Source organism: Canis lupus, chromosome 12, assembly GCF_011100685.1.
Source record: "Canis lupus familiaris isolate Mischka breed German Shepherd chromosome 12, alternate assembly UU_Cfam_GSD_1.0, whole genome shotgun sequence".
NCBI classification, from domain to species: Eukaryota; Metazoa; Chordata; class Mammalia; order Carnivora; family Canidae; genus Canis; species Canis lupus.
In genome coordinates this window covers 3,811,934-3,839,653 of record NC_049233.1, presented here as the reverse complement: position 1 = coordinate 3,839,653, position 27,720 = coordinate 3,811,934, and the positions used below count along the sequence as shown (strand labels likewise).

General features: G+C 39.4%; 1 protein-coding gene and 1 long non-coding RNA gene across 2 annotated transcripts in view; one reads left to right on the top strand and one right to left on the bottom strand.

The window, feature by feature from the left end:
• Positions 1-27,720, top strand: part of NUDT3 (nudix hydrolase 3) — a 119,952-nt gene that overhangs the window by 26,561 nt on the left and 65,671 nt on the right. The window lies entirely within an intron of this gene.
• Positions 57-18,574, bottom strand: LOC119874149. The gene is made up of 2 exons (XR_005367592.1): positions 17,890-18,574; positions 57-619 (listed from the first exon to the last, which is right to left on the bottom strand). It is a non-coding gene; the product is annotated as an uncharacterized LOC119874149 (long non-coding RNA).

Genomic DNA, 27,720 nt, shown 5'->3' with positions numbered 1-27,720 from the left:
AAACAGTTAACTTTAGGAGAAGCAACAAAACAAAAACCAACCATACATCATTAATGTTTTTGTAATTCTTTCTTTGTTCTTGATCCTTAGCGTGTCATATGTATATCGTCATTTTTTTTGTATTTTCAAATGATGCTGTAAACTGGTGTCGTCTTGTGTGTAAGTTTGAAAAGACAATACATAGGTGAGTAGCCATTTTCTCACTCTTAATGTGGATAGACTTTGTTGCTATGTGACTGAGTCCAGGATTTGTGGAGTCATCTCTTATTGGTAGCATAGTCCTTCTGAAGTGGTCAGGCTGATCAGCTGTCGTGTGTTTTTCCCTGCCTGCCACAACTCTTAACATTGCTATAGGTCTGAGTTTCAGTGCCCTTAACATGTTTCTTTTGCATCCTGGATTAATGGTTCAGGAGTTTCTTGAGAATGATGATTGCCTTGGTTGTGTATAGGAAGATGACAGCCCATAGTACAGAATTAACACTATATTGTGGGCTGACAATAATCCTGAAGATTGCTAGCTGAGACTTACCCGGAAGAATTATGTGTACAGGCAAAGCTTTTCATTGAGAGTATGGAAGATCTCAAAGCTGTCCACCTAATTCCACTTGTAGGCAATAAGCTGAAAGATAAAGAAGTAGAAGACTGATCAAAAAATCTATACACAGGGTGCCTGGCTGGCCCAGGAGTGTGCAACTCTTGATCTCAGGGTCGTGAGTTCAAGCCCCACATTGGACATGGAGCCTACTTTTTTTTTTTTTTTTTTTAAGATTTATAGATTTATTTTAGAGAGAAGTGGGGGAGAGGCAAGCAGGGGAGGGGTAGAGGGAGAGAGAGAGGGAGAAAAGCAGACTCCCTGTTGACTATAGAGCCCAGTACAGGGCTTGATCTCACAACCCTGAGATTGTGAACTGAGCCGAAATCAAGAGTCGACATAACCAACTGAGCCACCTAGGTACCCCTAAAACATAGCTTTTATATACATTGGGAAACCAAAAAACTCATTTGACTCATTTTATGGAAACATTTGCTTTATTTCATGGTCTGGAAACCACACCCTTGATACCTTGGAGATGTACCTGTGTTATGGAGCTTTCTTGATGCATAGATAGATACATAGCATTTGAGTATTCCTAGTGAATGAAGGCCCTCACTATCTAGCTGCAATTGGCAAGAATGATTAGTAGTTAACATGGATTATTTTCATATGAACAAGTGCTTAAGGGTGTTTAAATTTATTTGGACCTTACTGTTGATTTACTTAGCAGGTCATGTGAATAAAAGTTAAATTTGTAATCAGCTCCTCAGTTATAAATTTGGATTAACGTTGTCTGAGTTAATTGGTGAAGTCTGTTCTACATGCTTCATGGAATTTTTGTTTAAAAGATACTTTGATGGGGCACCTGGGTGGCTCAGTGGTTGAGTGTCTGCCTTCAGCACAGGGCGTGGTCCCTAGGTCTTGTGATTGAGTCCCTCTCAATCTGGCTATGTCTCCCTCTGCCTGTGTCTCTGCCTTTCTCTCTGTGTCTCTCATGAATAAATACATAAAATCTTTTTTTTTTTTTTTTTTGTTAAAGATTTTTGAGGGCAGCCCTGGTGGCTCAGCGGTTTAGCGCCGCCTTCAGCCCAGGGCGTGATCCTGGAGATCCGGGATCGAGTCCCACGTCAGGCTCCCTGCATGGAGCCTGCTTCTCCTTCTGCCTGAGTCTCTGCCTCTCTCTCTCTCTCTCTGTGTCTCTCATGAATAAATAAATAAAATCTTTAAAAAAATAAAAAATAAAAATATTTTTGATAATTTAGTCTCTTGGCCATTTATTTCTTAGGGTCCTAATAGCACTGTAGTTCTAAGAAGTATTGAAATTAATGTTCAAGATGTCACTGTCTAATTATATGAATTGTTACATTAAATGTTAACATGTTCTAATAGAATTATTTAAATCTGATTTAATTTCTAGTTTATTCTGCTTTCTGCCTATCACCCAGAAGTTTTAATAAAATAAAAACATAAACCATATCATTTAATGTCAGTTTACCACAGAGTGCAAATGAAATGACACTGTGATGATGGTTGGATTATATTGCAGAAGGAATGTTAGTGGTGATCACAAGGGAAGCAGAATGGAGTGAAGTCCTGGGGCCTCTGCTGAAGCATTCCTAATAGAAATATGCTTGTCAGCCATCTGGAGCAGGACATGAAGGGAAGTTCCTGGGGTCTGAGAGGGAATTTATCCTCCAGTCCTTTGATCTTGATTTTGGGGAGGGAGGACAAGCAACTATACAGAAGAGTGAAAAAGAGACCAGGCTGTTGATTTATGTGGTTATTTTTGGTGGGTAATCATGATACTTCCATCACAGGAATGTTAAGGACTCCAATATCTCAAAGGAAAGACTCTGCAAAGGGAATAAATCAGAGTGATTTCTCTGTTGCCACTTGAGGGAAACTGAGACCAAAATAGCAAATGATTTTTAAAAACTTTAGAATGTGTTTTGTTATAGGAAGTTTGAAAGCAGTTCCCTTGATAGTCTTAGGTGGTAAAATAGATCATTCACCAACTACCGTTAAAGCATTGGCTGTTCTGTCTGCCAAGTCCTGTACTAGATGCTTGGTATTCAACGATAAGCAAAAATATGGACTCTGCTCTTTGAACTTTAGAGTTAATCACACTCAGAAACGTTTGATCACAAACTGAAGTGGCATTGTCTAGGAAAAGAACATCATTAGTCAAGTGAACCCATTTGACAGAAAACCTTGATATGGACATGGTGGGCAGGCTGCCCTGATCTCTAAAGAATGAGTAAGAGTTAACTAGGGAGGGCTGCCCTGATCTCTAAAGAATGAGTAAGAGTTAACTAGGCATTGGGCAGGGCATTTCAGATTGAGGGAACAACTGTGCAAACACTGTATCAAGAGGGAGTGGAGTGTTTAAAGAATTGAAAGTAGGCCAATGGTACAGAGGTGCAGAGTACAAGCATGAAGTGAAGTCAGTGGGGCCAGACCGTAGAGGTCCTTGTTAGCCTTGGTCTTTGGCATTGGGTCTTTGTTTATTTGCTTCTTGGTGGATATTTACTTTTTAACTTTTTTACTGTGGAAAATTATGAACATACACAGAAGAGTGACAAATATACACTACTTAGTGTAGTTATCTAGCTTTAATCAGTACTTGACCAATCTTGTTTAATTTATATTTTCACCTGATAAAAGTTGTGATTCTTAAAGTAATGGGAGGCATTAGAAGAGGTTTTTTTTGTTTTGTTTTGTTTTAAATATTTTATTTATTTATCCATGAGAGGTATACAGAGAGAGAGAGAAGCAGAGACACAGCAGAGGGAGAAGCAGACTCCATGCAGAGAGCCCGATGCTGGACTTGATCCCAGGACTCCCGGATTACGCCCCAGGCTGAAGGCAGGTGGCAAACCACTGAGCCATCCAGGGATCCCCACATTTGAAGAGTTTTAATAAAAGCAGGAGTGAGTCAAAAACTGGACCAGATTTTTGTTTTGAAAGATAATTCAGGCTGTGGGGTGGGAAGAAATTAGAGGGGGAAGAGCACAGGCAGACAGGTAGACAGTTTACTGTAGTGGTCCTGTCATGTAAATACCTTGAATCAAATTAGCTGTTGTGGAGCTGAGAAGAGTGGACAGATTTCAAAAATGTCAATGGGAAGATCCTCTGGATTTGGATTTGGTAGGAGGTTGGATATAAGGGATAAAGGAGAGGGAGAAGGTGGCCCTGGTAACCCCTTGGTTGCTGACTTGAACTTGGGATGGATGAAAGATCCTGAACTTAAAGGATGGTTGGTGGCACTGCAGTGTGAAGACCAAGTACAGGAAGAAAGCAGGCACCTAGTTTTGCCATCTTATCCCCTCCTCAAACCTCCAATGCTCTTTCTCCAGATGACATGGCAGTTTGACCTTTCATACTGAGGCCAAAGAGCTAAGATGAATTTGAGCTGTGCACTCTTTTTTTTTTTTTTTTGTAAGATTTTATTTATTGGGCACCTGAGTGGCTCAGATGGTTCAGCGCCTGCCTTTGGCCCACGTCATGATCCCCGGGTCCTGGAATCTGGCCCCATGTCGGGCTCCCAGCTTGGTGGTGAACCTGCTTCTGCCTCTGCCTCTGCCCCTCCCCCTGCTTATACTCGAGAGCATGTGTGCTCTCTCTCTCTCTCTCTCTCAATTGGATAAATAAAATTTTTTAAAGTGTAATTCATTCATTCATTCATTCATTCATTCATTCATTTATAGAGCAAGCACAAGCAGGGGGAGAGGCAGAGGCAGAAGGAGAGGGAGAGGCAAGCTCACTCCTGAGCAGGGAACCCAGTGTGGAGCTTCATCCCAGGAGACCTGAGCCGAAGGCAGATGCTTAACCATCTGAGCCACCCAGGTGCTCTTTTAATAGTTCTCTGGAGCAAAGGATATGGTCATATTTGGGTTCAAAGGACATCCTGGAAATGCTTTGTGGATTGGTGCTAAGAAGGCAGCAAAACCAACTTTATCTACCAGGGCAGATACAAACTATTAGAAATAGTCCATAAATAATCCACTTGGATTTTTTTTTTCTACTTGGATTTTGAGTAATATTTGCACTATTTTTTTCAGGAGTCGCCAATTCTTAAAAATAAACCAGACCAAAAAATGTAACACTTTCTAAATAATATGTTTCAGGCCCTTATGCAGGTAATTAATTTATGATAAACTGCCTCTAGGGAATCTCAGATTTGTCTCCAAGAATCTTTTTTTTTTTTTTGTCTCCAAGATTCTGAATAGTATGTATTTTAACACAGGTGCCTGTGTTAGTCTTTCCAAGAAGAGGATGGGGTTAGTCTCCCCACTTTGGAGTTGCACCAGCTAGCTGCTCAGTAACTCTGTGAGGTTCCTGAGAAGACCATTTGGACACCTGTTCAAGTCATGGCTAGCTGTAAACCTCTGTAGGAATTCTTTTTTTTTTTTTTTTTTTTTTTTTTTTTAAGATTTTATTTATTTATTCATGATAGTCACACAGAGAGAGACAGAGAGGCAGAGACACAGGCAGAGGGAGAAGCAGGCTCCATGCACCGGGAGCCCGACGTGGGATTCGATCCCGGGTTTCCAGGATCGCGCCCCGGGCCAAAGGCAGGCGCCAAACCGCTGCGCCACCCAGGGATCCCTGTTTTTGTTTTTTTTTGTAGGAATTTTTAAAAATCTTTTCACCATGCTGAGGTGGGATGTGATGAATAAATAATTTTAAGTAAAAGATGAATCTCTTTATATCAGTCTCTTGGTTTTTCTGAGAGGTCTTGCCTGGGTCTCTTTCATGTACCTCTCCAAGTCACACACTGTCACATCATGCTCTTTTTCTTCATGACGCTTATCACTGAAATCACCTTGTTTACGTGTTTTGTGACTCCCTGCCTTAACAGTGACTCCAGAGCTGCAGTCTCCTGTTGGGTTCATCAGTGTAGCTCTTGTGCCTAGACAAGAGCCCAATGTGTGCACATTCTCAAGAGATAGTTTTTGAATGAATAAATGAATGCTAATATATAAATATATTTCTGTCTTCATTTGCTAGATAATTCACATTGTTTAGTTTAATCATTATGAATAGTGTGATTTCTCAACAAATAAATTATTTGGTACCTAATGCATATTGAAATGTACATTGAGATGTAATTGTGCATTATGGTTTACAAAATAGACAAAAGTTGCTTATATGATGTGATGTCTGGAGTTTTTACCTTTGATTTTTCAAAAGCTACTGGTTTATTTTATATTTTTAGAATAATTTTATTTCTTTTTTTTTTTTTAAGATTATATTTATAAATGAGAGACAGGGAGAGAGGCAGAGACACAGGCAGGGGGAGAAGCAGGCTCCATGCAGGGAGCCCAATGTGGGACTCGATCCCGGGACTCCAGGATCATGCTCTGGGCCGAACACAGCGCTAAATCGCTGAGCCACCGGGGCTGCCCAATAATTTTATTTCTAAATGATGAGAGAAAAGAGATTTCAGGATGCCTTTTGCAAGTATCTTTCAGTAACATGAAAGTATGAATAACCCTTAATTCCCACTAAGAAAAAGTCCAGATGGACTATTTATCATTCTGTCTTCTTTTGCTGTTAGCTTCTGAAGTGTGAGAACCTAGCCCAGTTATATATAATGATTTTGATCAATTGAGTGCAACTTGCACATCTGATAAGAAATTGTTGTGAAAGAATGTTGCAGACTTATCTGCCTTAGAAAGTTACATTTTTATGCTAGTGCTCCTTCTGTCTTCTGTATTCAAATGAATGTTGGTTGTGACACTTGTGACACTATTATTGGTTGTGACACTTGTGTTGAATCTTAAAGGATGGATAGAATTTATATAATGATTTCTGTTATTTAGAAACTGTCCTTAGCAGTTCATTTAGAAATTATTAGTAAAAACAGGGACGCCTGAGTGGCTCAGCAGTTGAGAGTCTGCCTTAGGCCCAGGGCGTGATCCTGGAGTCCCAGGATCGAGTCCCACGTTGGGCTCCCTGCAGGGAGCCTGCTTCTCCTTCTGCCTATGTCTCTGCCTCTCTCTCTGTGTCTCTCATGAATAAGTAAATAAAATCTTTAAAAAAAAAAAATAAATTGGGGGTCCCTGGGTGGCCCAGTGGTTCAGCGCCTGCCTTTGGCCCAGGGCATGATCCTGGAGTCCCGGGATCAAGTCCCACATCGGGCTCCCTGCATGGAGCCCTTCTCCCTCTGCCTGTGTCTCTGCCTAATCTTAAAAAAAAATTATTAGTAAAAACACAAGTATTTTAAAATACAATGTACTGATTTTTTATTATTTAACAATTTTTATATTCAAGTGTAATTTATATAGTGTTACATTAGTTTCAGGTGTGCAGTATATTGATTCAACAATTCTCTACATTACTCAGTGCTCATCATAATAGGTGTACTCTTAATTTCCTTTGTGTATTTTATCCACCCACCGCCCCCCCCTGGTAACCATCAGTTCTCTGTATTTCAGAGTCTGTTCTTTTGTCTTTTTTCCTTTGTTCATTTGTATTGATTGTTAAATTCCATATGCGAATGAAATCATATAGTATTTGTCTTTCTCTGACTTACTCCTCTTGGTATTATACCCTCTAGATCCATCCATGTTGTAAATGGCAAGATTTCATTCATTTTTATGGCTGAGTAACATCCATCGTGTGTATACATAACACACACACCAGGTCTTCTTTATCCATTCATAATGCCACACTAAACATAGGGGTGCAGATACCTTTTCAAATTAATGTTTTCATTTTCTTTCGGTAAATACCTGGTAGTGGAAATTCTGGATCATATGATAATTCTATTTTTAATTTTTTAGGAGCCTCCATACTCTTTTTCCATAGTGGCTGTACCAGCTTACATTCCCACCAACAGTGCACACGGGTTCCTTTTTCTCCACATCCTTGCCAACACTTGTTTCCTGTGTTATTTATTTTAGCCTTTCTGACAGGTGTGAGGTGCTAATCTCTTTGTGGTTTTGATTTGCATTTTCCTGATGTTGGGTGATGTTGAGTATCTTTTCATGTGTCTGTTGGCCATCTGGATATACTTTGGAAAAATGTCTCTTCAAGCCCTCTGCCCATTTTTTCCTTGGATTATTTGGTGTTGAATTCTATAAATTCTTTATATATTTTGAATATTAACCCCTTATTGGACATATCAATATCTCCTCAGTAGATTGCCTTTTTGTTGATTTCCTTCCCTATTCAAACAAATACTTGTTTTTGTTTTTGTTTTAAGCTTCTATAGAAGAGATGCACAGGTTGAGCTGCTATTGGAAATAACACAGGAGTTTTTTCAGTGCTAAAGAACAGAGACTGAGCTTTTTAAATGAGAGCATTTAAATAGAGTTGTATTTGCAATGACAGTAAGGGCAACTTACAAACTGTTTCTGTTTCCTATGTCAGTCTTCTTTTCTGACTTTTTAAAATCTTCTAAAATATGTCTGTTGTTTCTTGATGTCCAGCAGAGGTAGATAAAAACAGCCATTGTGATATAATAATTTGACAGCGACAGAAAATACCAGCTGAGAAATGTGTGACCTAAGACAATGTATGGTCAAGTCGGGTCTTACTTGAGAGCTTGACTCAATCTGGTTAGTTAGCAAATAGCTTCCTTGTTCAGCCTCCCGAGGATGAAGCCAGGAACAGATGCCTGTTCTAGGTGGCTGACACCTAGAAGTCTCTGCCACATTTCTTTTCCTTTCCTTCCTGCTTTCCTTTGGCTGCCCCCCATCATGCCCACCCACAAATCAGATGTGGAGCATAGAGTAAGTTCCGTTGGACTGGAGGCAGGGGTGTAGGGTAAGTGAAGAGGAATGGTGGGAGTGAATGCTGTACCTGTCAGGGTGGCTTTACAAGGTCACAGGGCAATGGCAGAATCAGTGTTGTGTTTCTGTTTTGTTTTGTTTTTAAGATTTTATTTATTTTTTTTGAGAGAGAGCACAAGCTGGGGGAATGGCAGAGCGGGAGAGGGAGAAGCAGACTCCCCATGAGTAGGGAGCCCAATGCAGAGCTCTGTCCCAGGATCCTGGGATCATGATCAAAGCCAAAGGCAAGTCACTTAACCAAACTGAGCCACCCAGGTGCCCCAGTGCTGGGCTTTGGTCTTGTAGTTATTTCCATTGTGAAGATGATTGTGGGGGTAGGAATAATTTTTCTGGCATTTTAGAAGACTGCTAGCTAAACTAATTTTGAACTGGACATGTGAATGTTGTAAATGTGCAATTACTAAAAATATGTGCTGATCAGAACTCTCACCTTGCCATGTTTAATACATCTATTTTGGGCCATCTTTTCCCACTGCCAAGACTCCCTAATCTCCCACGACTGCTGAGTTTGCTTCTTACCCTTAAATGACAAGCCTGCTTCCCTCACTCCTCTTAATGGGCAAGGATAAAAACTGAGTTATTTTTTGGGGCTGAGGGTGGATAAGGAGTTCAGTCTGCTCTTTGTGTTTTCCTTTTTCTGGTTATTTGCAATTTTGGCTGATCTGTCTTCGGTAGCTCCCTTCCTCTAGTGGAAGTGATGAAATGTCAGTACTTGTTAGCTTGCAAAGGAACCCAGATAACCCTTTATCCTTGTTAAGGTGAGTCTGTGGATCTGGAGGACTCCCAGGCTCCACTGGCTTAGAACAGAATGAGTCTTGGTCTGGCTGTTAACATGTAATGCAGCCGCATAGCTCATAAACCAGCTATGAACATGTCAGCTTTTGGTTACTCAGAAAAGTGGAGAGCAAGAGGACACTTGTACTGGTATTTTTTGAGTATCGTGATTAATCATTATGATATACTGAGGATGTTTTGCAAATTGAGACCATGTGCTATGGAACCAAAGTTCCAAGTGTAATTTGCTCTTTCTACAGACACAGACTCCCAGGATTCTCATTATGAGTGTTAGCTCATGGTGGGTAGTGCAATAGCATTCAGCCAGAGTCCATGTGGTGGAAAGAACATGGTGTTAGTCAGGTCTGTAGTTCAGGTCTGAGTTACTCTTCTTAAACCAGTTTCTTCAAGTGTAAAATAGAAGTGCTAAAATAGAAGTGCATCCACTAACAACATCTTAATTCCTAGGATTATTATGAGAATTAAGTTAGATTATATTAAAAGCACAGCAAATAAATAAATATGAATATATTTAAGACATTTTAAATTGCTATACTAATAATTCTGTAAGCTTAGATTGAACCTTTACCGTTCCTTTAAAGTAGTCCAGCAATTGTGTTTTAAAATATACTAGTACCTTTAAAAAATATTTGAAAGCTTTTTTAAATAGACTTTGTTTACCAGAGCAGTTTTAGGTTCACAACAAAATCGAGTGATAAGTACAGAAAGTGCCTGTATGCCCTCTGCACCCACACACTTAAAACCTACCCCATTGTCAGCATCCCCCACCAGAGTGGTACATTGGTACCACTCAATGGTACAGTGGTACAGTGGTACAAGGCACTGATCCTACCTTGCCACATCATTATCACCCCAAATCCATACTTTATATGAGTGTTCGCTCTTGGTGTTGTATATTCTGTGGATTTTGATATATGTATAATAACATATATCACCATTGGAGTGTCATACAGAATAGTTTTACTGCCCTAAAAATCCTCTGTTCTCTGTTTCATCCTTCCCTGCCCCCAACCTTTAGCAACTATTCATCCTTTTTTTTTAAGATTTTATTTATTTGACAGTGAGAAAGCACAAGCAGGGGGAGTGGCAGAGGGAGAGGGAGAAGCAGACTCAATCCTCTGTTCTCTTTCCGTTTCATTCTTCCCTGCCCCCAACCTTTAGCAACTATTCATCCTTTTTTTTTTTTTAAGATTTTATTTATTTGACAGTGAGAAAGCACAAGCAGGGGGAGTGGCAGACGGAGAGGGAGAAGCAGACTCCTCATTGAACAGGGAGCCCGATGTAGGGCTTGATCCCAGGATCCTGAGATGACCCAAGCCGAAGGCAGATGCCTAACAGACAGAGCCACCCAGGTGCCCCAAAAAAACTAGTTTTAAAAAGTATTCTCTTAAATGTTTTTCTTATAGAATGTTCTGTTATTAAATGGCAACTTATAATTCATTATGATTTCATGGATAAAAAGGCTTTGTTTTCTACATACTTCATCAGGTGGGTGTTGTGAGGATATTTCATTCTCCAGATGCTTTGAAGTACAATTGAGAGACAAATTTAGGATCACATTGTTAAAGTAAAAGTTTTAGAGGAATTACAAAAATGTGGCCAAATTAATTGTTCAGGAATAATGCTTTTCTCAGGGTAGGACAGAGTAATTTTTAGTTTGGTCTCCTAATGGCTGAATAAAGGAATGTCAAGAATATAATTTTGGGTTTCTTTATTTTAAGAAAATAATTTATGAGAGTTTGCATTAAAAATATATGAAACAGGGGCTCCTGAGTGCCTCAGTCAGTTAAGCATCCAGCTCTTGATTTTGGCTCAGGTCATGACCTTGGGGTTATGGGATCAAGCCCTGCATTGGGCTCCGTGCTCTTTGTGGAGTCCACTTGAGATTTTCTTTCTCCCCTTTCTTTGGCCCCTCCCCTTGCTCGCACGTGTGTTCCTTCTCTCTGTCTCGTTCTCTCTCAAACAAACAAATAAATAAATCTTTTAAAAAATATATGAAACAGAACAGGTAAAAAATTTAAAAAGATCAATAGAAGAGATATTCCCAGAATGGGCAGTCATCCACTAAATCTAGATCCCTTATGGGTTAGCTAAAAAGAAAGGAAAATGTGATAGGACTAATGGCTTTTTAGAGACTGACAAAGAACAAATATAAATTAGTCTAGAAATAGACTTTTCCTGACATTACATTTTAAGATGTATTTATAGAGTAATTCTCATGTATAGGGAATTTGAATGTTATAGTGGCAGTATCTTTGAATGTGTTTGGTTTATTTTTTTTTTTTAAGATTTCATTTATTTATTTATTTATTCATGACAGACACAGAGAGAGGCAGAGACATAGGCAGAAGGAGAAGCAGGCTCCATGCAGGGAGCCCGATGTGGGACTCGATCCTGGGACTCCAGGATCGTGCCCCAAGCAAAAGGCAGACGCTCAACCACTGAACCACCCAGGCGTCTCTTTTTATATGATTTATTTTTTATTTTTTATTTTTTTCTTTTTATATGATTTAAAATTCAAAAGGTGCAGGGTGCCTGGGTGGCTCAGTTGGTTAAGTGTCTGCCTTCAGCTCAGGTCATGATCCCAGGGTCCTGGGGTGGAGCCTTACATCCAGGTCCCTGCTCAGCCTGAGAATCTGCTTCTCCCTCTGCCCCTTCCCCTGCTTGTACACGCACATGCATTCTCTCTCTCTCTCTCTCTCTCTTTTTCTCCCCTCAAATAAACAAAATCTTTAAAAAAATAAAATTCAAAAGGTACAGTTGGGATTCAGTGAAAATTCCCCTTCCCATACTTGTCCTCCCAGTTACCCAGTTTCCTTCCTTGCAGTCAACCAGTCTTAGCAGTTTCTTATGATTCCTATAATAGATGTTTGATTATAGAAGATTCATTTATATTAACTTTTTAAAGGTTTTATTTATTTGACAGGGATAGCACAATTTTAAAGCAGTTGCTACCCATTTTTTTCTGATTTCTAGTGACACTCTCCATCTTCCTAAATAGAGTAAATGAAGTATAATTTGTGGTAGAATAAAATAGTTCAACAGCTTGATTATGTTAGAAACAGAAATTTGTGAAATAATAGTATTTGAAATGACATAAAATCTTTTCATCTTAATTTTCTCGTATATAGTTAAATATTTGGTTTATTCTTGGAGCACCTTATATGTTTGACCTCTTTTGTGTTTTCATTTTCATAAGAATGATAAGCTGGAGTTCACACATATGCGGTCAGAGTTGCAAAAGAATAGTTATTTGTGACCTGCCTGCCCCCTACTTACTGCTCATCTGACACTACCATAAAGTGTGGCTTTCCGGTACATCTGCTCGTGGCTATAACTGGGCAGGCTGTAGCCATGGTGTAAACCATTAGGTTTATAATACATTGGTGTAAAAAAAAAAAAAAAAAATAATACATTGGTATAAAGTTAAAAATTGCTTTTTTTACTAAAAATAATTTCCTTTTATTTTATTTTTTTTAATAATTTCCTTTTAATCATTTGATGTGCTTATGTGTGGATTTAATATTATTTTAATAGTAATCTGGAAAATTTTGGTGTGATTTCTTTGAAATAATAAGCAGCAGAATAGTTAGGAGCCCATTATAACAGTGACAAAAAATAATAAACTGAAGAAATAGGTAAGATGTGTGCAAAGAAAACTTCTAAAATGTCACTGAGAGGATGGAAAAATGTACCGTTTTTCTAGGTAGGAAGGTTCAGCATCACAAGATGTCAGTTCTTGCTAAGTTAATCTACAAATTAAACTTGTTTCTTGTAGAAATTAGAAATGTCTTATTTAAACAGCTCAAGCAATTTCTGAGGGTCAAATCGATAAATAAACATGGAAGAATAGCCAGTAAAATTTGGAAACAGAAGAATGAAGGGTGGTAGTGGTGATATCTAGTCCAATTAAACCATGTTGCAAAGCTATGTTACGTAATATAGAATGCTTGGAAATTGGATCAGGAGTAGGCAAATGAATCAATGCAACAGAATAGGTAGTCCAGAAATAAATTGGCGAGTCATCTAAAAAATATAAAGTTGGATTTTTATGTTTATAGCGGAATAGCTTCCATTGTAAATAGGAAATATAAATAAGAAACTAAAACCATAAATTTCTGTAAGAAGACATAAGGTCGTTTTGTTACAGTCTTGGACTGGAGCAGGACCTTCTAATTATGCCATTTAATTCCCAAATATATATGGAAGTACATGGCTAAGAATAACCAAGACATTAAAAGAATGTTACTGAAAATTTCAAATCTTGACTCTTAATTTCCCCTAATTTCAGGGTAGTGAGATCCAGCCCTGAGTGGGGCTCTGAATTCAGTGGGGTATCTGCTTCTCTCCTTCTCCCTCTTTTTCTCTGCCTCTCATGTGCCCACCCATGTGTGCTCATGTATGTGTGTTCACTCTCTCTCAAAAATAAATCTTCTAAAAAAAAAAGAAAATTTCAAATCTGTACAAATGTACACTAGATAGTATAATGAACCCATACGTATCTCTCTGTCAGTTTCAGCTGTTAGCAACTCATAGCTGGTTTTGCTTCATGTGTATTCCTAACCACTTCTCTCCTCCTCTGTTATCTGATCAAATCTTAAACATCATATAATTTTGTCCATAAATTTTTAGTAGGTACTTTTTTTTTAAGATTTTATTTATTCATGAGAGACACACAGAGAGAGGCAGAGGAAGAAGCAGGCTCCCTGCAGGACCCCGGGATCATGACCTGAGCCAAAGGCAGACACTCAACCACTGAGCCACCCAGGTGCCCCTAGTAAATACTTCTGAAATAGAACTCTTTTAGAACCCCATCCACAATATCATAATCATACAGTAAAAAGTTCATACAGGAAAGGTAGGTTTTCCCCTTAGTGTAGCATTATTCCCCAAATTAATGAGTACATCACCTATGGTTCAATCCATGAGTTCATCATATTGATTTTTGACTAGTAGGAGTCTCTTCAAGTTAACTCCTGAGTCCCATTTGTATTTATTTAACTACATCTTAGCAACTTGAGTCCACCAATATACAAAAAGAGTAATAGATGATGACAATCTAACCACATGAATTCCAGAAATGCAAGGCTGATTTAACATTTGAAAAATCAATCAGTGGGAATGCCTGGGTGGCTCAGCGGTTGAGCATCTGCCTTCAGCCTGGGGCGTGATCCTGGAGTCCCGGGATCAAGTCCCACGTCGGGTTCCCTGCGTGGAGCCTGCTTCTCCCTCTGCCTCTGCCTCTCTCTCTCTCTGTCTCTGTCTCTGTCTCTCTCTCTCTGTCTCTGTCTCTCTGTCTCTGTCTCTCATTAATAAATAAATAAAATCTAAAAAAAAGAAAAGAAAAATCAATCAGTGAAATCCACTACATTAACAGACTAAAAAAAAGAAAAACCATATCAATATCAGCAGATTTAGAAAAAGTCTTAGACAAAATTCAATATCCATTTATGATAAAAAGCCTCAGCAAACTAGGAAAAGGTAGGAACTTCCTCAACATGATAATAGCTACTCAAAACAACTACCATTATGCTTTACTATATCTATATATTTAATATTTTATTTATTTTTAAGAATATGAGCCAGGGGAGGAGCAGAGGTGGAGAGAGGTAGAGAGGGAAGGAGAGAATCCCAAGCAGACTGCCCTGAGCACGGAGCCTAACTTGGGACTCAGTCTCATGACCGTGAGATCACAACTTAAGCCAAAATCAAGAGTCAGACACAACCAACTGAGCTGCCCAGGCGCTGTATACTTTAGTATTGAAAAAAATACATACATTCTCCTTAAGATGGTGAACCAGACAAGGATGTCTGTTCTTACCACTTCTGTTAATCACTGTTCTGAAAGTCCTGTCTAGTACAGTAAGGCAAAAATGAATGAATGAATGATATGAGAGGAAGAAGTAAAACTGTCTTTTTTTTTGCAGCTTACTTGATCATCTATGTAGAAAATCCTAAGGAATCTATCAAAAAGTTACCAGAACTATTTTTTTTTTTTGAAGATTTTATTTATTCATGAGAGACCTAGAGAGAGAGAGAGAGGCGGAGACATAGGCAGAGGGAGAAGCAGGCTCTTTGCAGGGAGCCTAATGTGGGACTTGATCCCAGGACTCTGGGATCACGCCCTGAGCTGAAGGCAGATGCTCAGTCGCTGAGCCACCCAGGCGTCCCAGTTACCAGAACTAGTAAGTGATTTTAGTGTGGAAAAAGGATAAGATCAGTATGCAGAAATCAGTATTTTGTGTATACTAGCAGTTAACAGAAATTGAAATTTTAAGAATATCATTTAAAAGAGCATCAAGGGCAGCCCAGGTGGCTCAGCGGTTTAGCCCTGTTTTAGCCAACAGCCCTCCATTTTCCTAGAGTTAAGGGTCTCTTACGGTTTGTCTCCCTCTCTGATTTCGTCTGGGAGGGAGAGGATCTTAAGCAGGCTCCCTGCCCCATTTGTGAGCCCAGCATGGAACTCAGTTCCATGGCTCTGAGATCATGACCTGAGCCAAAATCGAAAGTTGGATGTTTGACTGAGCCACCTAGGCACCACTGTAAATAAAGTTTTCAAGAATCATAGCCACATTCATTTATGTATTGTCTCTCACAGCGTCTGTGCTGCAATGGTAGAGCTGATAGTTGCAACAGAATATACAGCCCACAAAAAAAAAAAAAAAAAAAGAAAAGAAAAGAAAGAATATACAGCCCACAGAGCTGAAAATATTTACTACCTGGCCTTTTATTGAAAAAGTTTGCCAACCCCTGATGTAGAAGAGCTTTATGATCTCAAGGAAGGGGCGGATTTCTTAGCCAAGAAACAGAAAATACTAACCATAAAGGGGAAAAAAAGTGTATTCATCAAAGTTAGTAACTTGTGTTCATCAAAAGATACGAAAGAATGAAGAGAGTCCTCAAGAATGGGAGAAAATATTTGAATGTATAACAAAATCTGTAAAGAACTCCTACCAACCAGAAAAGAACACAGTAGAAAAATGGACCCTAAACTTGATCAAGCCCGTGATAAAAGTGGAAACCCAGATGGCCTGAGAACATTTTTTAAAGTACTCAGCCTCATTAGTAATCAAAGAAATGCAAAACCCCCCACAATGACATACTGTTAAACTATCAACCAACATACTAACTAAACTAACATACTATTAAACGCTCTTACCAAAGAGAATGTAAATTGGTACAGCCATTATGGAGACCAGTTTGGAGGTTCCTCCAAAAATTGAACTACCCTATGATCCAGCAGTCCTATTTCTGAGTGCCTCTGAAGGAAATGAAGTGAGTATCTCAGATAACTGCACCCCTTTGTTCCTTGTGGCATTAATTCACAGTAGTCAAGACATGGAAACAACCTTAGTGTCTGTTGATGGATGAATGCATAAGGAAAATGTGGTGCATCTGCACTCACACACAGATATTATTCAGCTAAAAAAAGAAGGAAATCCTACCTTTTTAAGATTTTATTTATTTATTAATGAGAGACACAAACAGAGAGACACAGGCAGAGGGAGAACCAGGCTCCATGCAGGGAGCCTGACGTGGGACTTGATCCCGGGTCTTCAGGATCAGGCCAGGCCCTAGGGCTGAAGGTGGTGCTAAACTGCTGAGCCACCTGGGCTGCCCAAAATCCTACCATTTGTAACAACTATGGGTAAATCTTGAGGGCATAACGCTAAGTGAAGTAAGTCCAACATAGGAAGACAAATGCTCTAACGATCTCACTTATACGTAGAATCTAAAAGAGTTGAACTCAGAAACAGGGTAGAATGGTGGTTACCAGAGTCTGGGGGATGGGGAAAATGAGGAGATGTTGATCTAAGGGTATAAACTTCAAGTTGTTTTTGTTTTTTGTTTTTTGTTTTTTTAAGTAACTTTTATCCCCAACTTGGGGCTCAAAATTCACAAACCCAGAGAGCAAGAGCCCCATGCCCTACTGACTGAGCCAGCCAGGTACCCGAACTTGAAGTTATAAAATGTAGTTCTGGAGAGCAAATGTATACAGTGGTGACTGTAGTTAGTAAATACAGTGTTGCATACTTGAAATTGGATATTCTTAAAAAAAAAAAAAAAATTGTTGGATATTCTCACCAGGCACACAAAATGGTGACTATATGAAGTAATGGATGTATTAACTAACTTTATTGCAGTAATCCTTTTACAGCATATTATGAGTATCAAGTCATTATGTCACACCCTGTAAATTTATAATTTTATTTTTTAATAAATAGTAAACAAACAATACCTCATTAAAGCTGGGAGGGGGAACACATCTGACTGGCAAAAAAAAAATATATATATATATATATACACAATTACAGAAAAATAGAAAGCTTCTACATGGCAAAATCACCATAAAGTCAAATTGACAATCACCAGGCTAATTTACTTAATATTATGTGAAGAGCTTCTCCAAATCAATGAGGAAAAAACCAATAACCCAATAGAAAAATTGGCAGAGGGTATGCAAAGGAAATACAAGTGACTCTCAAATATGTGAAAGATGCAACACCTCTCTTGTAATAAGAGAAATGCAAATTGAAACTAAAAGGAGATGGCCATGTTTTACCTGTGAGATCGGCCAGTGTCAAAAAATAGGATAATACCACATGTGATAAGAACGTGAGGGAACAGTGAGCCTCATACACTACTGGCAGGCATGTATAAACCTGTAAAACCTCTGTGGGAGGCAAAGTATCAGCATTTATTAAAATTACAAATGTGTCTTATCTTTATAGCAGTTCTTAGATTGTATAAAGAAAATACCTTTATCTTGATCCAAATGACCTCTATGTTATCAAATCAAATGCTCCATTCTTATTAGTCTTCATCTTTCTTGACCTCTTAGTGGTGTTTAACTCAGTTGGTCGTTCCTTCCTCTTTCAAACACTTTTCTTGGTTTCTTGCATGCCTTTTTGCTTGATTTTCTTTCGCACTCACTATTTGTTCCTTCTTGGACTCCTTTGTTGAATCCTGCAAAACATTGAAGAGCCCCAGGGCAGAAGCTAGGAGTGCTCCAGATTTTCTCTCTAAATAATCTCGTCCAGCCCCAAATTCTGCACACTGCTAGATGTTAATCTCTGTCTCTGACCTCTTTGTTGAACAGCAGATTCATCTCTCCAACTGCCTTCTCAGCAGCTCCATCTGTGTGTTTGATAGGCAGCTCAGACTCAACATGCGCAAAGCTGAACTCCCGGTATTACCTGCCAGACCTGCTCCTCCCATTGTTTTCCCATTTTGTCCATTGGCTCAGGTCCAGGAACTGAAGTCATCTTTGACTTCCTTCTTTTTCTCATAGCCCATATCAAGACTTCTCTTGGCTCTACCTTTAGAAGAAGAGTCAGAATGTTACCACTTCTTTCTCCCTGTTATCCCTTTAGTCTGAAACCATCTTCACTTCTCTCCTTGGACTAGCATAGATCCTCCTGTTTTATCCCACCCTTGTTCAACCTTGCAATCTATTCTCCAGTAACTGTTCCAGATGTTTGCTTAGAACCCCTCAGGGGCATTCTTCTTCACTTGGGATACGATCCCAAGTCCTTACCTCCTTAACTTGTGATTCCCTCTATGACCTGTTCCCCTCCTCCTACTTTTTTCCTTACTTATTCTGCTCTAGCCATGCTGGCTTTCTTACCTAGACCTTGCGGCCTCAGGGCAGGAACTTTGTTTCTGAGGGTACCTTTCCCTAGAGAGCCAAAGGCTTGTTTTCTTCACTTCAGTCAGATCTGCGCTCAAACATCCCCTTTTAGGAGAGACTTTCCCTGACCTCTCTGTCTAAAAGAGTACTCTGTTAATTTCTACTTCCTTTTTTGGTCTTTTTTTTTTTTTTTGAGATTTTATTTTATTTTATTTTTTATTTTTATTTATTTATGATAGTCTCACACACACACACACACACACACACACACACACACACACAGAGGCAGAGACACAGGCAGAGGGAGAAGCAGGCTCCATGCACCGGGAGCCCGATGTGGGATTCGATCCCGGGTCTCCAGGATTGTGCCCTGGGCCAAAGGCAGGCGCTAAACCACTGCGCCACCCAGGGATCCCTGAGATTTTATTTATTTATTCATGAGGGACACAGGGAGAGATGCAGAGACACAGGCAGAGGAAGAAGCAGGCTCCATGGAGGGAGGCTGATATGGGACTTGATCCTGGGACTCCAGGATCACCCCCTGGGCCAAAGGCAGGCACTAAACCACTGAGCCACCCAGGTGTCCCTGGTCTTTTTCTTCTTATTAGTATTTCTGATCACCTGACTTTATTTTAGTTTATTGTCTGTCGTCTTCCATTAGATTGTACATTCCAAAAGAACAGGGCTTTTGTTATGCTTATTGCTGTCTCCACAGTGCTTAGACAGTGATTGGCCCTGAGTAGATATTCAATGGCTGTTAGTTTAATGAGGGAATGAATTTATGAATTCTATCAGTATATTCACATTTGGAAAGTGATTTGTGTATAGGGCTGTTTATTGTAGCATTGTTTTAATAGCAGAAATTGGAAATACCCAAAATGTCCGTCAAGACGTGTGATTAAATAAATTGTGGTACAACCATATCATAAAGTCCCCAGTTGGAGATATGTATGATTTCATTTATATGAAGACCCAGAACAGGCAAAACTAATCTATGATGGTATAAATCACAATGGCGATTGTTTCTGGGTTGGGGGCATTGACAGGAAAGAGTCACAGGGAACTTTCTGGGAAGATGGAAACATGTATCCTTATAGGAATGTATATGGGATCAGGTGCATGCATTAGTCAGACTCATTGAGCTGTGCCCTGACAGTCTGTAAGTTCCAGTGAGTGTGAATAATAATTCAGTTACAACAAAATGTATTTCCTATAAATGAAAAAACGAATTTGTGTATCAAGTTAGTGGCATAATTGTACAGAAGGTAAATCTTTCATGTGACTTTAAAACAGTGTTTTGATTGAACATCTCTAGTAGGATCTATCCTTAAGCTAAGAAGAACTACAAAGAACCTTGAACTGTAGTTAGTGGTTTTATAGCTAATAGTGCTATTGATTTGAAACTATTATATTACAGGACAACTCAGATAATTATATTAATGTTATCTTTTAGGATAAAAAATATATGTAAGCATAAAATCCAATTAGTTAAAAGCTCAGTAAACTTTTTAAAAGATTTTAAGTAATCTCTACACCCACCACGGGTTCAAACTCAACCCTCTGATCAAGAGTTGCATGCTCCATCATCTGAGCCAGCTAGGTGCCCCAAAAGCTCAGTAACTCTAAATCTGAAATGGAAATATCAGCATAACCCATAATTCATTTTTCTCTTCAATTATCCTATTTTCATTTTTTTTGTAAAAAGTATTTATTATTTGAGAGAGAAAAAGAGTGAAAGCACCAGCCAAGGGAGAGGCAGAGGGAGAGAGAGAGAAGTAGACTCCTCGCTGAGTGGGGAGCCCAACATGCGGCTCGACCCCAAGACCCTGGGATTATGACCTGAGCTAAAGGCAGACACTTAACCGACTGAGCCACCCAGGTGCCCCTATTGTTTCCGTTCTAATAATACATATTTCCTATCTGCCATTGAAAATGAAAGGCTTTAGAAACAATGACAACACAACAGTGCCAGTACCTAAATTGAGGCCTCTAAATATCATTTCCCACTAAGAACCAGCTAAATTCAGATTTGGGGCAGGCAGTGCTTACAATGACCCTGAGATGTGACCGTGACAAAAAAGCAGACAGCTATACAAGATTAAAGACTTATGTCAAAAATATGTGAGATAAACAAGATTTGTAAAACATTACTGTTAGGATATATGTGGTAAGCCTGTGGGTGGCTACCATATGGTTCTTTCAACTTAACTGTATATTTGAAAATTGTTATAATTAAGTGCTAGTTGAAAAAGACGGAATCCAACCTGAAGCAGCTCTTGCTAGACTAGCTAGAACTAGCTCTTGCTGGTTAAAGGTGGGAGAACCAAAAAACTAATGACTACAGGGCAGCCCTGGTGGCTCAGCAGTTTAGCGCTGCCTTCAGCCCAGGGCTGGATCCTGGAGACCCAAGATTGAGTCCCGCGTCTGGGCTTCCTGCGTGGAGCCTGCTTCTCCCTCTCCCTGTGTCTGCCTCTCCCTCTCTGTGTGTCTGTCATGAATAAATAAATAAAATCTTAAAAAAAAAAAAAACTAATGACTACAATCGATTGAAACATAGGAAGTATTAACACAGTAACAAGAGTAACAACAAAATATTTGGAGGTAGCTTGGACACTCTCATTTTTCTAAAAATTAGTGAATTAGGAGGAGGAAAAAAGCATTTATCTTACCTTTCCTCTGTTAGGATAATCAGTCAGTGAAGAAGTTTCTTCTTTGTGGAAATTTCAGTTAATATAAAAGGGATGATAGAATTAGAAAATTATCATTTGTATTCCCTAATGCAGTTATGGATATAGAATGGGTATCATTAATAGATGCTACAACCAGTCAAAGAAAGGCTGACGGTGAGCTCTGTCATGGATAGATCACATGGGAGCTCTTGACACCAGTTTCATCTCATCATTAAAGCTGATGTCAAATCTTATTGTCTGACAATGCAGTGCTATAGCAAGTATGTGGCACTGGCAGTGAAGTTTTCTTGCCAAAATAAAAACAAACTTGATTAGGCTTCAAGATCTTCCCACCTGAGTACAGGAACTGTGGGAGAGAGAGGACCAAGTTGAATATTACCACAGAGGGAAGGCACTAGAAAAAGCAGGAAGTTGGGAAATCCTACAAGATAAATGTTTTCTACAACAAATAAATGGTTTGAAAACCATGGGCCAGGAGGGGGAACTGCTTTAGACTAAGGCTTATGAGTCATACCAACCAAATGCAATGATTGGACTTCTTTGGGATCTTTATCTAAATAAATCAGTTGAGGGCAGCCCCAGTGGCGCAGCGGTTTAGCGCCGCCTGCAGCCTAGGGTGTGCTCCTGGAGACCCTGGATCGAGTCCCACGTCAGGCTCTCTGCATGGTGCCTGCTTCTCTCTCTCTGCCTCTCTCTCTCTCTCTCTCTCTCTCTGTGTATGTGTGTGTGTGTCTCTATGAGTAAATAAGTAATCTTAAAAAAAATAAATCAATTGTAAAATAACATTTTTTAAACGATTGGAAAAATTTGAATATGGCCTGTTTATTAGATGATTATAAGCAATTACTCATTTGCTAGGTTTAATAATGACATTGTGGTTATATATTTTTTTAAAGATTTATTTGAGAGAGAGAAAGAGAACAGAATGCACACATGCAAGAGTCGGGGAAGGGACAGGGAAGAGGAGAAAATCTCAAGCAGACTCTTTGCTGACCTGAGGAGATAGGGTGCATGATGCGGAGCTTGATCTCCCCACCATGATATCATGAGTTGGATGTTTAACCAACTGAGCCATCCAGGCGCCTCATGATCATATTTTTTAAAAGTCCTTATCCGTTAGTGATAATGTAACTGGAGTATTTAGTGATGAAATATATCGATGTCTGGGATTTGCTTTAAGCTACTCTGGGAATGGGGTTTAGGCAAATAAAACATGATAGGCAAAATGTTAATAATTACTAAAGCTGGGTAATGAATATGTGGAGATTCATTATATTTTTCCTCTACTTTTGTGTATGTTTGGAATTTTCTAAAATAAAGCAGTTTTTAAAATTACCGCATGGCCATTAAGAGAAAAAAAACAGGAGGGGTACCTAGGTGGCTTAGTGGTTGAGCGGCTGCCTTTGGCTCAGGTCATGATCCTGGGGTCTTGGGACTCCCTGTGGGGAGTCTGCTTCTCCCTCTGCCTATGTCTCTGCCTCTTTCTGTGTGTCTCTCATAACTAAATTAAAAAAAAAAAAAAAAGGAGTTTCTTTGGTATGTAATGATACGATGATTTCTGCGATTAAAGTGAAAAACTAAGGACAGTGTATGTGATGGCTTACTATTTGAGGTAACAAAGAAAAAAATAATATGTATCTATTTATACTCATATATGCTAAGATATCTCAAGAAGTCTTCATAAGAAGTGCCTCTGGGGTCAGATGTAGGAAAGAAGGCTTACTTTTCACGGAATGTCCTTTTGTACTATTTTAACAAGTGTAGTGTGTACCACTAAAAAAAATATATTATAAAAAATAAAAAGAATTAGGAACCACTCTTCCAGGCACACACACCTGTGTAAATTTAGAACAATGGAATGTCAGTGCTGGTGAGGATTTTGAGATTATTTGAACAACCTCATTTTAAAACTGAGAAAGTTGAAGTCTGTGGGGTTTTGTTTTGTTTTTTTTTCAGTCGTGTGGCGAATTGGTGTGAGGCCGATTTATAAGCCAAGTCTCTGACTGCCCTCCTCTATAAAGTAGACAGCATACAAGTATGGTTTTAAACTTTGCCATCTCAAGTTAGATTGAAATGTGATTGATACATTCCTGCTACTCTGGGGACAAGATACATACCTGCCTTTGAATCTGCAGGAGCATCGTTTTTTATGAACCTGCATTTTGGAAGACATCATTTGTGTATGGCTCAGCAAAATCAGTGTTATTGATAAACAGTGATTTTACAGTGTATTCCTACAGTTCTAAGATCGTGTGTGGGAAAATAATGCAGCTTATGGATGTCAGGAATGTTGTTGCTGTGGCTTTGTTTGTTTTAATGACCTCAGGAAACTTGAACGTTCTAAATATTTCATTCACTCTTATTTGGTTTTCAGAAATTTCCTAGGGAATAATGCTTGGCATTTTTCTTGGCCAATTATAAAAATCTTAAATGCTTGTTCTAAAATATTCAAGCTGTACATGAGATTTTAAAGAAATGCCTTTAAAGAAAATGCCTTCTCCTCCTTAGTGCCACCAATTGTACTATACAGAGGCAGTCATTGTTTCTGGGGTGAATGCTTTCAAATGGAAAAATTTTTTAATTTTTTTAAAGATTTTATTCATTTATTCATGAGAGAGACATAGAGAGAGAGGCAGAAACATAGGCAGAGAGAGAAGCAAGCTCCATGCAGGGAGCCCAATGTGGGACTTGATCCCGGGACTCCAGGATCATGCCCTGAGCCGAAGACAGACACTTAATCACTGAGCCACCCGGGCATCCCTCAAATGGAAATTTAAATTGAGGTTGTGAAGTTCTCATCACATGGAGTACAGGAAACTTCTCCTAGTGCCTCAAATTTTTTTTCTTTTCCCATCTGCTCCCCTCCTGTGTTTCTGTCTCTTGAAAAATGGGTATCTCTGTCTGCCTGTTGACTCCAGTAAAATGCCTTAGCCTCCACATCCCTTTCACAGCACCCATATTTCTGATTAGTTAACAGCCCCTGCCGTCGCTCACCCCTAAATATGACTTAGCCACTTGCTCCCCGTCTTCAAGGATGCTGATTACCAGACCTCTCTGTTTCGAATAGCCCATCACTCATTACCTTTCAGATTCAGTAGGCTTCTCAAACAAATGAAATTGCCATTTTCCTCTTCAAAAACCAAGGAGGATTCCCAGTTGCCTTCAGTTGCTGTAACTCTTTGGTAATGCAAAAATGGAGTTTTTTATATGGTTCCAGTCTAATTTATCAGTCTCCTCCATTCCTCTCTTTTTCTTTCCCATCATGCACCCTATACCATTATCAAACTACTCGGATTTCTCAGCATTCCTGGGATATAACACACTGTTTCCACAACTGTGCCTTGGCAGTTGCAGTCCCCTTTCTGGAGCACCTCTCCTTCCTGGGCACAGGAAAGTCCTCTTGGCCCAGTTCACAGGTTCCTTTTGGAGAAGTGTTCTGGGACCCTCTCAGAGTCTTCTCTCCTCTCATAAGCCTTATCAACATGATGTTGTAGCTATTGGGCCCTTCATTAGATCAAGGCTTGGCAGAGTTTTTCTGTAAAGGACCAGATAGAAAATATCTGTGCTTTGTGCACACCTGATTTTTACCAGGACTACTCAGCTTTTCCCTTGTAACCTGAAAGCAGCCATAGACTGTAGGTAAATGAATGAGCATGGCTATGCTCCAGTAAACTTTATTTATGGACACTGTGATTTGAATTTCGTATAAATGCACATGTTCCCAAATACTCTTCTTTAGACTTTTTCAAACATTTGAAAACCATTTTTAGGTAAAGACCATTCATAGGTCATGGGCCATACAAAAACCATCAGTAGGCTGAATTTGGTCCATGGGCCACAGTTTGCCAATCCTTGCATGAGAGTGGGCTGTTCAGAGGTAGGCTTTCTATATTTTTATACATCTCTGCCTCCCACTCACCCCCCCTTTCTCCGTGCCTCACTTCCTTTATAAGCAAGTGATAACTGGACAATAGTTTGTTTTTGTTTTTGTTTTAAGGTTTTATTTATTTGATAGAGCATGAGCGGGGCAGAGGGAGGGCAGAAAGATAGGGAGAAGCAGACTCCATGCTGAGCAGGGAGCCTGAGGGGATGCAGAGCTTGATTGCAGGACCCTGAGATCATGACCTGAGCTGAAGGCAGACGCTTAACCGGCTGAGCCACCCAGGCGCCACTGGACAAAGTTGTTTATATAGTATATGTGCTGTCGAAGCGAGCACAACAGTTGTTTATAGAATAAATGCTTTAGTGATGAATTACTTGGATTATGGTGGTATCTAAACATGTGAAAAATTACAGAGCATCATATTGTGAATTAGTAGCCATTTTTTATATTTATTTTTTTTTTTAATTTTTATTTATTTATGATAGTCACACAGAGAGAGAGAGAGAGGCAGAGACACAGGCAGAGGGAGAAGCAGGCTCCATGCACCGGGAGCCCGATGTGGGATTCGATCCCGGGTCTCCAGGATCATGCCCTGGGCCAAAGGCAGGCGCTAAACCGCTGCGCCACCCAGGGATCCCTTTTTTTTTATATTTATTAATAAACATTTTTAGAAAAGAAAGTGTACAGAAGTTGCATAATTAGAGGAATTCACAGGTCTCCTCTATGTAGAAAACAGCTCTGGCCTCCAGAAAAGATATAATAAACAAGCAAATAGTCTCTGCTCATAAAACTGGTCCAAATCCTTGTTTTGTGGGTTTTTTTTTTTTTTTTTTTTTTAGATTTTATTTATTTATTCACGAGAGACACAGAGAGAATGAGGGGGGGGGCGGGCAGAGCCACAGGCAGAGGGAGAAGCAGGTTCCATACAGGGAGCCTGACATGGGACCCGATCCCGGGTCTCCAGGATCACACCCTGGGCCGAAGACAGGCACTAAACTGCTGCACCACCCGGGCTGCCCCAAATCCTTGTTTTGAATTCAAGATTAGATCAGGATGCCTTCTTCATCTTTTCCTTTTATCTGATGGCAGTTTTCAGAGGGTTTTTCTTACAGGGCTAGCTAGCTATATCATGGGGATAACAGGCTCTAAGTGGCCTGGTGGTCAGAGTCAGACATGTAGACTGTGTTTTGAATCCTGGCTCAGCACTGACCTTTTTTTTTCTGTGCCCTTTGCCACATCACCAAATCATCTAAGTCTTGGCTTCCTCATTGCTATAATGGCAGGTACTGAAGAATACCCAGCTTGTATGGTTGTTTGAAATTTAGGAAGAGTATATTAAAAATAGAATATGTAAAATGCCAGCACCTGGCACAAAATTGGCACTGAATAAATACTACCTGCTGTTGTTATTATTTATTTCCCCCCAGGATTAGTCTGTTTTCGTTCAGCATAGACAAGGCCTGTGGGAGTGGGGGAGATTTACAGAAATACCCCGGTTATATTGAAACATTGTAATCCAACAATGTTTAGTCTCTGTTTTTTTCATATAACCTGCCAATACAGCCAAGCTTATTGGTTTCTTTAGTCTTCTTTTTTAAAATAAAGTCGTTGACTACCAGGCAGTGTAAATGCTTTGGTATTTTAACATCAACAGTAACTGAGGAAGATCGTGCAGACCACTCTCTCACTTAGAAGACCAGAGTATGCTCTGTACCCTGGGACTCAATACTTAAGAATGCCGTGCAGGAGAGTTTGTGTTTCTGACTACCTTTTCATATTCTTAAAATACCTCTTTGTTTCCAAGGTAAAACTGTCAAAATATCTATTCACAGCACAGTATGATGTTTCTTTGTACTAGACAGAGAATTTCCTTTCATTAAATAAGCAGTCTGATTAGCTAGATAAAGAGATGTTTATAAGGCATTTTGTAAACTGACTGTTTATGTCCCCTTGAGCAGTATTTTGAGCTCCTGTGTTGGAAAAAAATAGAGGGTAAAATGGTTTCAAAACTCTAGGAACTGATACTACTAATACTTGGCCCTGTGATTACTTATTGATTTAACTTGAACAAGTTATTTGACTTCTTGCTGAGAGCTTAACTCATCTTTTTGATATTTTTATAGGGTCCTTCTACACAAGAACTTGTAGCAGCTGTTCTCGAAAATATTGTGTTATAGGGCAGCTGGGTGGCTCAGTCGGTTAAGTGTCCCAACTTTTCATCTCAGCTCAGATCTTGGTCTCAGGGTGGTGAGTTCAAGCCCTGTGTCGAACTCCACACTGGGTGTGGAACCTACTTTTTAAAAATCTCAAATATTTACACACATACATAATACATTCTGTAAAAAATAGTAACATTTCTGTTTATCTGGAATCCAAGCAGATAATTA